The 12,968-nt window shown below is 33.5% G+C and overlaps 1 pseudogene; it reads right to left on the reverse strand.

The window, feature by feature from the left end:
* Positions 1-333: 333 nt before the first annotated feature.
* LOC149208106 (strigolactones hydrolase CXE15-like) lies at positions 334-6,267 on the reverse strand (annotated as a pseudogene).
* Between the last annotated feature and the right edge of the window lie 6,701 nt (positions 6,268-12,968).

A 12,968-nucleotide genomic window follows, 5' to 3' on the forward strand; every position in this document is an offset into this window, starting at 1 on the left:
AAAAATTATAATTTTATTTTTTATTTTTTTTCATAAATAATATCTAACCACACAATTACAAAGTTGAAGGTTTTATTAAAATTGACTACTAAATGTATTTTTCGAAAAAAAATTAATAAAGTTTCAAGTTATTATCCCAATCAAATTATTGTGTAAAGCATATGGGAAAAATGGTTTTTATCAGTTTTATTTGGAATTATACATAAACGTTGAAAGACATTAGTGGTGAAGTTTCGAATGCTAAAAGCGATAGCATTAACGTTAAATGATATTTTAAATAAGCCAATGAATTGTAGACACTGTAACACAATGGACGTAATTCGTATTGTACTGACAAAATACTACAAGGCAATGGAAGCTTTATAGGAATACTTGCGATGGCACATAAACTTAAGATTCATGAATGAAGTAGGATAGAATGAGCACTCCTTGGGCGGTGGATTATTGATGTCAAGCAGCGGATTCAATGAAATTGCAAAGATACTCCATCACTTTCATTGCGTTCTGTTCGTCCATTTTAAAGGCGTCGAAGCCATGATCTTCCCCCTCAATCTCCACAACTTCAATGACTTGCTCACCGCATTTCTTGAGAAGTTCACAGTATTCCAATTGTTTGCTCCTCAGAATGTCAAGCTCTGCAATCACCATGACCGTCGGGGGTAAGGCACCTGAAAGGGACCACACATCCTGTCCTCCAGTGTCGGGGGCTAGTGGGTTGCAGAAATGGTGGTCTCTGTTGCTTCCCAAGGGGAGTGCCAATCTCCAGCAAGCATCCGAATCTTCCAGCGTGAAAGTCGAAGTCCCTTGCTTCTCCCTAGTCTCGGAGGCAGTACGCTCCTCCCCTCCGAAAAAGGGATACAGCAAAATCAATCCTCTTATTCGCATATCTCCACCCCAATCTTGTCGGCCAGACCACATTCCCAGGCGATGCGCTATGTTCCCTCCTGCGCTTCCTCCCATGAGGAATACTTTGGAGAAGTCAGCATGGGAATGGAGCCAAGGTTCGGCTCTTTCCCCAACGCCCGTGGTTCTGGAGTGGGAATGAAGCGATTGGAAAGCAGTGACAGAATCGTGATAAGCAGCAGGAAGGCGATGCTCCGGAGCCAATCTGTAGCGTACGGAGACGATGAGGGCCCCTATATCGGCTGCCCTCTTTACACAGAAACGGTGGGTAATGGGACTTTGAGGGCTAAACATACAGAAACCACCGCCATGAAAGAACAAGATTACTGGCAGCCTTGTGGGGGTGGTTGTGGAAGAATTGGGAAGATGAAGAGGGAGATATAGGCGCGCCCACAGGCCAAGTGTATGATCAAACACAACGTCTTTGTATAACACGTGGTCTAACTTTTACTCAGTGGAGGAAGGGGGAAAGTTGGTTCGTCTCCACGCACCACAGATCCGTCGCTGTAGAGCTTAATGCGGCCATTAAGATCTTCCACTAATGAAACTGAAGCTGAAAATCCAGTGCCCGCCGTGATAACCTCAGTTTTCTGCTTAGCTTTGGAATGGAAATTAGGGGAGGCTTATGACTGAATGGCAGACTCTTCCAGTTTCTTATTTTGGTTTTGAGTTACAAAATAATTAATTAACACACATATCTATATATATATATATTAAAATTTCGTAGAAAATAACAAAATAATATTATATAAAACATATTCTATATATATATATATTCAAATTTCGTAGAAACTAACAAAATAATATTATATAAAATTTATTATATAAATATGTTTTAGAAGTTGAAACGGAAAGTGTATATTTAATGCTAAATTCACTTGAAAAGTGTGAAAAATCCTGCAAATACATGTACATGAACAGAGGTCGTTTTTCAACGTTATTTACAACATTTATAAAATTTGCCCATTTATATAATTATTTAAAAGGTTAATTAGATGAATATATTTAAAAATTTTAAATATAAATAAAATAAATAAATTTTTTTTTTTTAATTTTTCTATCAAATAATAAATATTTTTAATAATAGTTTTTTCATAATTAACCATTGAGATTTTAATTTTTTATAGTTAATTATTGAGATAAGAGCTTCTAGATTCGAATTTGGAAAAAATGATTTTGATTCCTTAAAATAAAAATAAAATAAAATAAGAAAATATGAGGGAGATTAATTATTTTATTTATTTCTATTCATAATTTGAATTTATTTATTTTTAATGTCAAGTTTATGTTATGAAACCAGCTCACAACAATATAATAAGGGGGTTGTAATAATACAATAAGGGGTTACACTAGTAGTATAGGGACCTAACATGCCCCTCTCCTTAAAAAAGTGTTGCCCTCAACACTTGAGTAGTTCTTGATGCTTCTGTATAAATTCTTGTCTTCCCATGTGGAATCTTCAGCGAGTAAGTTCTTCCACTTGATGAGATACTCTGAAATTGACCTATTTCGTAGCTTTCCATTTCTCGGTTCTGTGACTACTTTAGGTTCCAATATGATTTTTCCTTCCTTGTCAAGTTCTGGCAATATTGTTTGAACGAGGATCTTCTGCAACTTTTGAAGGATTTGGTATCAGCCCCTTTCTAACCGCAAAAGTATGATTAAAATTGGATTCTCCAATGAAGAGTTATGCCAAATCTCCCACGACGACTTGAGTATAGACTAGTTCAGTAGAGCGAACTTGTACAACGTGCCGTGGGTCCCTGTTTCAACCTTAGGTTCTTAAAATGATACCTGAAAAACTACAGTCCGTCCTCTTTTTGTAACTTCTTACGAAAATCCAATCTGATGCTCAGAGTGAAAGTTATCGCGATTTTCCCCAGGTCACCTGTTTGGAATGTAATTCGGAAGTCTGCAAAAACCTTAACTTCCTCATATTATATCTCTGCAAAGATAGCACAACAAGATCTGAAATTCGGAGCCGAGGTTCAAACCGATTTCGCCCCAAATGGGTTTTTTTTAGCGTCTGAAACGTCGCAGAAAAAAAGTTATAACGCAAATGCCACGATGACTTGTTTGGAGCAGCGAAACCCTAGAATCCAAAGCTCTAATACCAAATGTTATGAAACCAACTCACAAAAAGATAGAAAGGATAGATGAACGCTTTAGAAATAAGCCCCTTTGAGGGGGAAACCTCCTTTACATTACACAAATGAACAATTCTTAGATGATACAACTGACAAGACCTCCTTTTTATATATAGGAGTCTAAAGGGTCATAATATAATCAGAGCCGACATAACAATAATAATGTAAGGGCACAATAATAACAATAGTGGGCTTCTATGGGACACAATAATAACGATATGGGGACTACATGGGCACAACAATATAATAAGGGGGTTGTACTAATAGAATGGAGGTTATATTAGTAGTATAGGGACCTAACAATTTGTTCATAAAATTGTAATTGTTGATTAAGTCTAAAAGTATAGTCATAGTAAATAAGTTTTGATTTCAATTTGTTTATTTTTATGTCACATTTATTTATAAAATATTAATGGTTCTTTGAGGTAGAAGTATGTTTTAAAATTATAGTAAGTAATCTAATAGAAGTATGTTTTAAAATCATAGTAAGTAATCTAATAAAGTAAAAATGATTATTCAATAATCAAAGTTGAATTATAATTATAATTATCTTTTATTATCATTTAATTAATTAAAACAATTAGTCTTTTACGTAAAATTCTATTTTTCTGTTCATTAAGGCAAGAGAATTTTTTTGTATTAAGGAAAAAGAAAACCAAAAATAATAAATAATAAAAAATAACATATGTAATATTTTTAAAGTAATATAAACCATATAAATATATTTTATGTTTAACTCATAACTAAAAAATTTACTAACACAAAATTCAAATCTTGTAAAATTAAAAAATAAGTTTTACACGGGCAACAAAAACAAAATAAAAAACATAATTCAAATTTTATAAAACTAAAAAATAGGTTTTAGAGTCCCAACAAAAACATAATAAAAAACATGCCATATGTAATATTTAAATAATAAATAAAAATAAAATTCAAATAATATGCAAAAGACCATTTTAGAAACAAACCCGTCCTAACGAATAAGAGTTTCCATCAAATGTATACCCTGCTTTGATCCCATCTTGTTATTGTGCTTTTTCTAGCTTTATAGGGGTACTTTTCCCAGCGAATCCTTACATCCAAAAAGGGTCAAAAGAATCTTTGCATAAATATTCCCCTAAGTCGATAAAATGGTTTACAAAACATATCAAATTTGTTTTCAACTCTCGCAAGCTTAGAAGGGGGTGGGATTGGGAGTCATGCAGTAGGAAATATAAGATATTGGGTTTTTATTTCGTTTTTCTCAATTTTCTGGATGACCTTCAGCATCAGGCCTAAGTCAGCTGGTTAGTGTTACTGTCTGAGGTGGAAGTGTTCGAACAGTTTAAAATTTCTTAAAAAAATTAATTTTCTAAGTACTAAAAAAAAAAAAAAATTAAAATATATATGTAAAAAAAATTGGTTAGCTTTTCTTATTTAATGTTAGAAATAGTTCTAATTCATATATAAACAATAAAAAGCTTAAGTATTATTTTAATATGTGTATATTTTTTTATATATTTAATAGTTATTTTATTAAAATATTACACTTTTATTATAATTGTTTATAAATAAATAAATTTATATAATTTAGACATAAGTACTATAAACAAATATATATATATATATAAATTTATTATAGTATTACATTTTTATTATATATAAATAATATGAAAATTTAATTTAAAATTTAAACACTATTTTAAAATTTAAATAAATCTCTTCTCTTTATTTTTTATGATGATGATGATGGTGGTGGTTAACGTCTGCTAAGACCAAACATTGGTTTATCGGATCTAAAGAAACAAATTATTTATTTTGATTTATGATTTTATTCTTATGCTCAAAAAGCTTGAAGAGAAGCCTCTCTAGCTCACTATGATTTTGACATTGTAAAAGGCTAAGAAGGTCAGTGTTGTAACAAAGATTGTGAAACTGAGATCTAACGTGGTTGAAATTATTTATTTTGATTTATGATTTTATTCTTATGCTCAAAAAGCTTGGAGAGAAGCCTCTCTAGCTCACTATGATTTTGACATTGTAAAAGGCTAGGAAGGTCAGTGTTGTAACCAAGATTAACAAAGATTGTGAAACTGAGATCTAATGTGGTTGTACACAGGGCACTTTAAGAGGAAGTGTTTTCATCCTCGATGTTCCTATTCTCACATATATGGCAGATCCTTTCCATCCATGGCGTTTTAGGAACTGCCCAATGACCTGTTTCACTATGGAGCTCATGAGAATTCGTTCTAATCTTTGCTATATTAATTTTTTTCTTTGAGCTAGTTAAAATAGAGAGATACTTTTGAACTTCTAGGATTGTGTTTATATATATAATAACAACAACACAATTTAAAAATTAAAATATTTTTTTTAATTTAAATATATTTGGTTTATATATTTCACTTTTGATATTTTATTGAAATACTTTTTATATTATATATTTTTTTACAATTTAAATATGTACCATATAAATCAATAATAACTCTAGTGCCAACATATATTAAAAAATGATAATAAAATTTATTTATTTATTTTTAATTTTATATATAGTTAATTTATATATTTAACTTTTATATTTTATTAAAATAATAGATTTCATTAAAATGGTTTATAAATATATCAATTTCTATATTTAAGTATATGTGGTATAAATAAAAAAATTAAAAAATTAATACGTATATATTTAAGAGAGCAGTCATTAGCGAAAATCACATCGATGAACCACACTCGTTGGTTCGAAACAAGTCGACAAATGAAATATGATGTGATTTTCGCGGAAGACTCCTCTCATAAACTTGTGATGGATCACATGAGCCTCAACAACATATATATTTATAAGGAACTTATTTACAAATAAAAATTTTCTTTTTACCACCAAATATATTACAAGAATGTATAATGGGGTTTACCATAGTAATTATAGTAATTATGGTTCCAATCATTTATGCAATATACTTGTATCATTATGTACATACTACTGAATCATATTAGTGTTATCATTATGCAATAAAAACCTTATTAATTTGACCATCATGATATAGTTGATTACACTCTCATTCATTTAATAGATTGATTGCCTATGGAAACTACGACAACTCTGTCCACTTGGCATCGAAGACTTGAGATTGTTGTTCCACCCACGGTTCACATCTGATTGTCTGATCAGAAGACCAAGAGTTAACTGGACATGGATAAAAAAACTAACTTGAGCCAACCCCTTTCGCTCCGGCGACATTCACGTTCTTTGGTTTTTGGTGTCGATACCTCTGGCGAAATGGTTTAAGGTCTTAGGGTTTGAATACCAGCAAACCCTGGTGTCTGTCAGCAATCCTTAGGTGCAACCAAGCTGAACTCGATCATCTTTCACTACCGAAATTATGTGGTAGGGGTTATTTACTTCCTTTATTTTGTTATCATCTTGCTGTAATCCCACTCTTAAAGCTTAATACCTTGTTGCTGGTGCCGCATGCTAACCAGGTTTCTACATACTCGTGACAAGACTAGGATTGGGCTCGATTGAAGGGTTCTCTTGTTGCCAGCACTCATTTGGAAAAGCTCGTCCCTTCTTCTGGCAAGTTATCTATTGCTCTTGAAATGATTATGCCTGCTTTGGCTTTGGGCTGCCGAGGTTGCTTAGAGGGTTCTTCTTTTTTGCTTTCTAATGTTTTCTTCATACTTAGCGCAAGGAGAAAAATTTCCAAATTAACACTATTCATCTACATGTAAGCTTTCTTTTCTGTACTTGTAAGATTTTTCTTTTGCAGTTATCATTGATCGAGTTTCTTTCTAACCTTGTTTTTGCTACCTGTTACATGTAGATTCGTTCCCCCCTGGGCACATACCTACATGTTTCATACTTCCGCAAATATTAATGAGGGTTTCTTTTTCCCATGAATTACAGGTGTGTAAATTATTTTCGACCCTTCAAGGGGTCTCAAGAGGGTTCCCATATTTTGGGTTTTCTTTTGTTTATTATGGGTCTGTTGGATTTTTAGTAGAACCATCGACACGTTCAAGTAGTGGTTTAATGTAATTACTACTCGGTGTTGTTAGGATCAATTCATTATAGCTTCTCTAGAATTGTTTCTATGGTATATCGACCTATTTTCATTTACATACAAGAATTTGTATGAACTGTGTTATTTTCCTATGGTCCATACCATTTAATTTATGGTTCTGGGCACTCTTTCCTTACTGCAACATCTTCATTGTTACCATGATTTATTAATGAATGTCATTTTCATTTATTCTCATGCTTCATAAGGTATGTTGTTGTTAGTCTTCATTATTATTAATGATGGAAGGATGAGAACTCTCAGAAAGTAATATAAGAATTTTAGAATTGTCATAATCTTATGTTCATTTATTTGAATGTCTTTATAAGATTAACTGTGCATGTAAACAACATCAGTTCATATCAGATGTTGCTATATTTCATTTCAATGTTATTACACCTGGGACTGTCTCAGAGTACTTGAGGGACTGTTGTGGGCTTAACTGGTTGGTTGGCCTAGAACTAACCCTCTCAGGGTTCTTTACCACATTTTCCAAATTTAAATTATAACTCATTCGCCAGTCTCACTTACTTACTCGTAGGTGGATGAATGGTCCATGTTTTCTTCTAGTCTTAGCCATGCCATCTCCTCATATCGTACTCCATTTCAACATTTAAATTGTTTTGTTTTACCTGGTCTTTTATTAAAGAAGAAGGTATTTTCTATATATTTATATCCTATACTCTAACATAGACTTCTATCAGATAAAGTTAAACATATAGAGAGAAAGGCCCTACTTTCACTCTCAGAATAATACAAAGAAGTAGGACATTCTTTTCACACTGTTCATACAATTGTTTTGTTTTACCTGGTCTTTTATTAAAGAAAAAGGTATTTTCTATATATTTATATTCTATACTCTAACATAGACTTCCTTTATCGGATAAAGTTAAACATATAGAGAGAAAGGACCTACTTTCACTCTCAGAATAATACACAGAAGTAGGACATTATTTTCACACTGTTCATACCATAATAAATACACAAAAAATAGAACTTATTCTAGAATAAGAACTCCATGTTTCTAATTACCTTTTCCCTTGAAAAAAATTCAAACCAGAAGGAAGAGAAATACTCCACCAAATTGTGAGTCTAGTCTTCATTGCGCCTTCCCCTCGAGCTAGCTATCCCCAGGCATATCTGAACTAGTCTTTTATGACCTCTCTAAGCTATCTAGTCCTTACCATATTTAGCCATAAATTCTGAGCCTCGACTCCCAAAATGGAATCCACTGGCCATCGAGTGCTCAAGCCATTTCCACTTATGCAACTATCATCTCTCTCTTGCCTCAGGTTTTTCATGCACTCCTCATATTTCTCGAGGCCATTTTATTTTTAGAAGGGAAATGAGTAGATGACTACTCAAATATTTAACTGTTTGGGGTATGTTTACTCTAGAATTTCTCATCAACTATAGTTAAAAAAAAAAACATAATCATGTTATAAAATAAAATCAACATATATTTCATTTAAGAATGTTATCCTTATCTTTTAATCATCCTTGGCTGAGCCAAACTATTTAACTACACGAATTCAGAATTACGAGGGGTCATCACATATTTTTCCTCTCGATTGGAACATCGTCCTGATTGTTCATTCTCCTCAATATAGGTTTGGGTAAACTTCTTGCATGAATTGTTCATCCTCCCAGGTAGCCTCTTTTGGGCCAAAGTGTTGCCATTGCACCTTAACCTTGGGGATAAATTGTCTTTGCAATACTGTTTCTCTCCAATCGAGAATACGCAGAGGTTCGACCATGAACTCCCTGTCGGGTTCGACCTGCATTCAATATATTCATATCAGGTTGATAATGGTAAGGCTATGAAAAATCTAAAAGAGGAACTTAAATTCATTCAATTACTCTTCATGAACATCTTTCCAATGAATTATATGGCTAGGATCGAGTAGGAACTTAAATTCATTCAATTACTCTTCGTGAATGTCTTTCTAATGAATTATATGGCTAGGATCGTGTATATATTTTTTTAATAAGGAGACATGAAATATGTTATGAACAAGAATATGTCTAGGTAAAGCTAGTTGATATGCTATTGGACCAATTTGTGCAATGATTTAGAAAGGTTCGCAAAACCGCACAACCAATTTAGTACATCCACTCCATCTTAGAGTACTTCTTTTGGGTTTTACCATTAAATAAACATGATTCACAACCTAGAACTCTTGATCATATCTTTTTCGGTCGGGATAACCCTTCTGTCATCCTTTCACGACCTTCAAATTAAGTGCAATCTCTTCACTTTAGTTTCCATATCTTTTAGCATGTCTCGTCCCAACATAATTTATCCTCCGAGCTATTCTAGTTAACTGGAACTCAAAACTTTCTTCCATACAGTACCACAAATGGACTCATTTTTAGCGATGCAAGATAGGCATTGTTGTGCACAAAATCCACTAAATGTATGTATTCCTCCCACTTTGTGGGTTGTTGCATTACATACATTCTAAGAATATCCTCTAGCACTTGATTTACATGCTTAATCTATCCATCTGTTTCCGGATAGTAAGTAGTATTGAACTACACCTGAGTGCCTAGGCTAGTGCATAATGCCTTCCAAAATACAGAGGTGAAATTTACATCCTGGTCTGAGATAACCACTTTAGGAATCCCATGTAACCTGAAAAATTCTCTCATAAAAATGTCCCCTATCTGCATCGCTTTATAAGTTGGTTGAACTGGAATAAAATGAGCAGTGTTGCTTAATTTATCCACCACTATCATTATGGAGTCATTATGTCTTTTTGATTTTGGCAGTCCAGTGATAAAATACAGAGTTACCATTTCCCATTTCCACTCAAGAATGGGTAAAGGATGAGGCAATCTAGTTGGGTGTTCGTGCTCAGATTTCACCTGCTGACATTCTAAGAATTATGCTTGATATTGGGTTGTTCAGATTTCATACCTAGCCTAAACTAATCTCTTCTTATTGATGTAATTAGTTTTTGATAACCCGGGTGTGGAGCGTATGGTTTTGTATGGTATTCATCAAAAATAAATCTTTTAACACTTTGTTGATTTGGTATATAAATGTAGTTTTTATACAACAACATGCATTCGATGTTGATACCATATCCCATATTTCTTTTAGAGTTGTTGTCCTGCTTTTCTTACAGCCATAAAAATTGATATTTGGGGTCCTTCAGGGCAGCCTCTTTGATTTGTCTTGTAAAATCAAATTTAATTCTACTAGAAGAAATTTCATAGATGAAATTTAATTTATGACTTAAGGCATCAACAACCAAGTTTTCTTTACCTCTTAAATGCTTAATTTCAAAATTGAATTCGCTTAGGAACACGGTCCACCGTGCTTGTCGAGCTTTCAAGTTTGGTCGATGGAAAAAGTTCGTAAGACTTCTATGATCTGTCATAAGAACAAAATTCTTCCCCAACAGATAGTGTCGCCACATTTTCAACGCATGAATTATTGTAGTGAGTTCTAGATCATAATATGAATAGTGTTGTTCATGATCCTTCAATTTTAGTGACTCATATGCCACCAAATGACCTTCTTGCATGAGAATGTCTCCAATTCCTATTTGGAAAGCATCGGTACACATCAAAAATTCATTGCTAGGATCAGCTATTTGGAGGACTAGTGTGGTAGTTAACAAGTGTCTTAACCGGTCAAAACTTTTTTGGCACTCCTTAGTCCAATTAAAGGCTTTTCCCTTCCTCTTCAACGAGGTCAAGGGGTGGTCCACCTTTGAAAATCCTTTTATAAACTGGTGATAGTATCCAACCAGTCCGAGAAATAAATGTATGTCTGTGACAATTTTAGGGTGGGTCATTCCATGATGGATTTAATTTTCTCTAGGTCCAACGCTATGCCTTCTTGAGCTATAATATGTCCTAGGTACTATATCTCCTCTTTGAAAAAGTCACATTTGTTGAATTTTTCATAAAGTTGATGTTCACTTAAAACTTCTAACACAATCCGCAAATGTTGATGATGCTCTTCTAGATTTTTTAAATAAATCAATATATCATCAATGAATATGAATACAAATTTATCAAGGTATGGATGGAATATTCTATTCATCAGACTCATGAATGTTGCATGGGCATTAGTCAGTCGAAAAGGTAGGACCAAAAATTCGTAGTGCCATAATGGGTGCTAAAAGTAGTCTTTCCTATGCCTTCTTCTTTTATTCGAATTTGATGATACCCTGATCTTAAATCGATCTTCAAAAATATCTTAGCACCTTTGAACTAATCAAATAGGTCGTCTATTCTTGGTAATGGATATTTATTTTTATTTCTTAATTTATTGAATTGACAGTAATCAATGCACACCCTCAATGTCCCATCTTTTTCCCTTACAAATAACACTTATGCTCCCTAGGGTGACACACTAAGGCATATGTAATTATCATCCAATAGTTCTTGGAGCTGTATTTTCAATTCTGTAAGTTTAGGCACATTCATCCTATAAGGAGCCTTCGAAACTGTGACTGCTTCGAGCATTAATTCTATGGTGAAATCAATATCTCTTTTAGGTGGCAGCCCCAATATTTCCTCATGAAACACATCCATGAACTCTTGAAATATCGGTAGATTCTTCAACTCAGGGGCTGAGTTTTAGTTTTAACATAACCCACGTGTACCGCATGGTTACGACAACCTTTTCTCAAAACTTCCCTAATTGGGAAGAAGTGATGGGTCTTACTTGTACTGACCTCCTAATGCGCTGCAATTCTCTTCTAATACCTTCATCATCCAAAAATTTGCCAGCCTTTTCCTTACAATTTACTAAATACCAATGAGCTTCTAGCGAGTCCATTCCTATTAAAATGCTATATGAACCTAAAGGTAAGATATTTAAATTCACCTTAATGATTTGATTTTCTATTTCAATAGAACAATCTTCCACCTTAGCTCCCACCCGTTGCTTGGCTCCTATGCCGAGTTGAACTAACCAGGGACTTTTAAATTTCTTATTTTGTAAATGACATAGATCTACTACTATAGGACTTATGTAACTTACACTGGTGCTAGGATCTATCAAAATCAAAACAACATGTTTAGACATTTTACTTGTCGTTTCAATCATGTTGGGTTGATAATTAGCTTGTCGGCTTTCCAATGTTGCATTAATCTTAGGTATTTCCCTTGCTATATCACCCACCATTGATGCCTCCTCCAAGTTCGCTATTGGCTCTAGTCTCCCACGATGTGAATATAATGAGGTTCTCCACAACCCCAACATAGTAATAGTGGCCATTGTCCTAGCTCACCTTCAGCATTGCTGGATGGATTGGCTCACCTGTTTTCATTTTTAAATCGAGTTTTTTTTTTATCTCTTTTTGTGGGTTTCCCCTGCTGTTGTTTGAAAGTATTTTAGTGATTACCTGTTTGATTAATGATATTATTTGGTGTGGAACTTTGGCCCTTGTTCGTTGTCCAATTCTTATTACAGTTATTTCTCTGCATCTGCTGGTAACAGATTCTGGCCTTCTACCCAACATCATCCATAGTTTTTGGGTACTCAAATTCCCGTTTTTCGTTCATGTGTGCCAGCAAACTACTTACAAATCGCTACAAATTAGCTTTTTCTTGATGTAAATATGGTACATATTGTAACAAGGCGGTAAATTTAGACACATAATCATCCATGGTCAACTGTCCTAGTCATAATTCATGAAATTATTTATCTCTATCGTCATAAAACTATTTTGTCTGGCATTTGTTCTGGAAATATTTCTAAAATGCATTCGAGGTAATTGATTTCTTGTTCACAGCATGTACAACCTTTATTTCCTCCCACCAGAGGGTAATATTTCCCCATAATTGATAAACAGCTAATCGAGCCTTTAAATTCTCGTCGTAATCATAAATATGAAAATAATTCATTTATTTTATTAAC

This window comes from Pinus tabuliformis, chromosome 1_2, assembly GCF_031772625.1.
Source record: "Pinus tabuliformis cultivar Carrire ecotype Pingquan chromosome 1_2, CPIR1, whole genome shotgun sequence".
Classification (NCBI taxonomy): Eukaryota; Viridiplantae; Streptophyta; class Pinopsida; order Pinales; family Pinaceae; genus Pinus; species Pinus tabuliformis.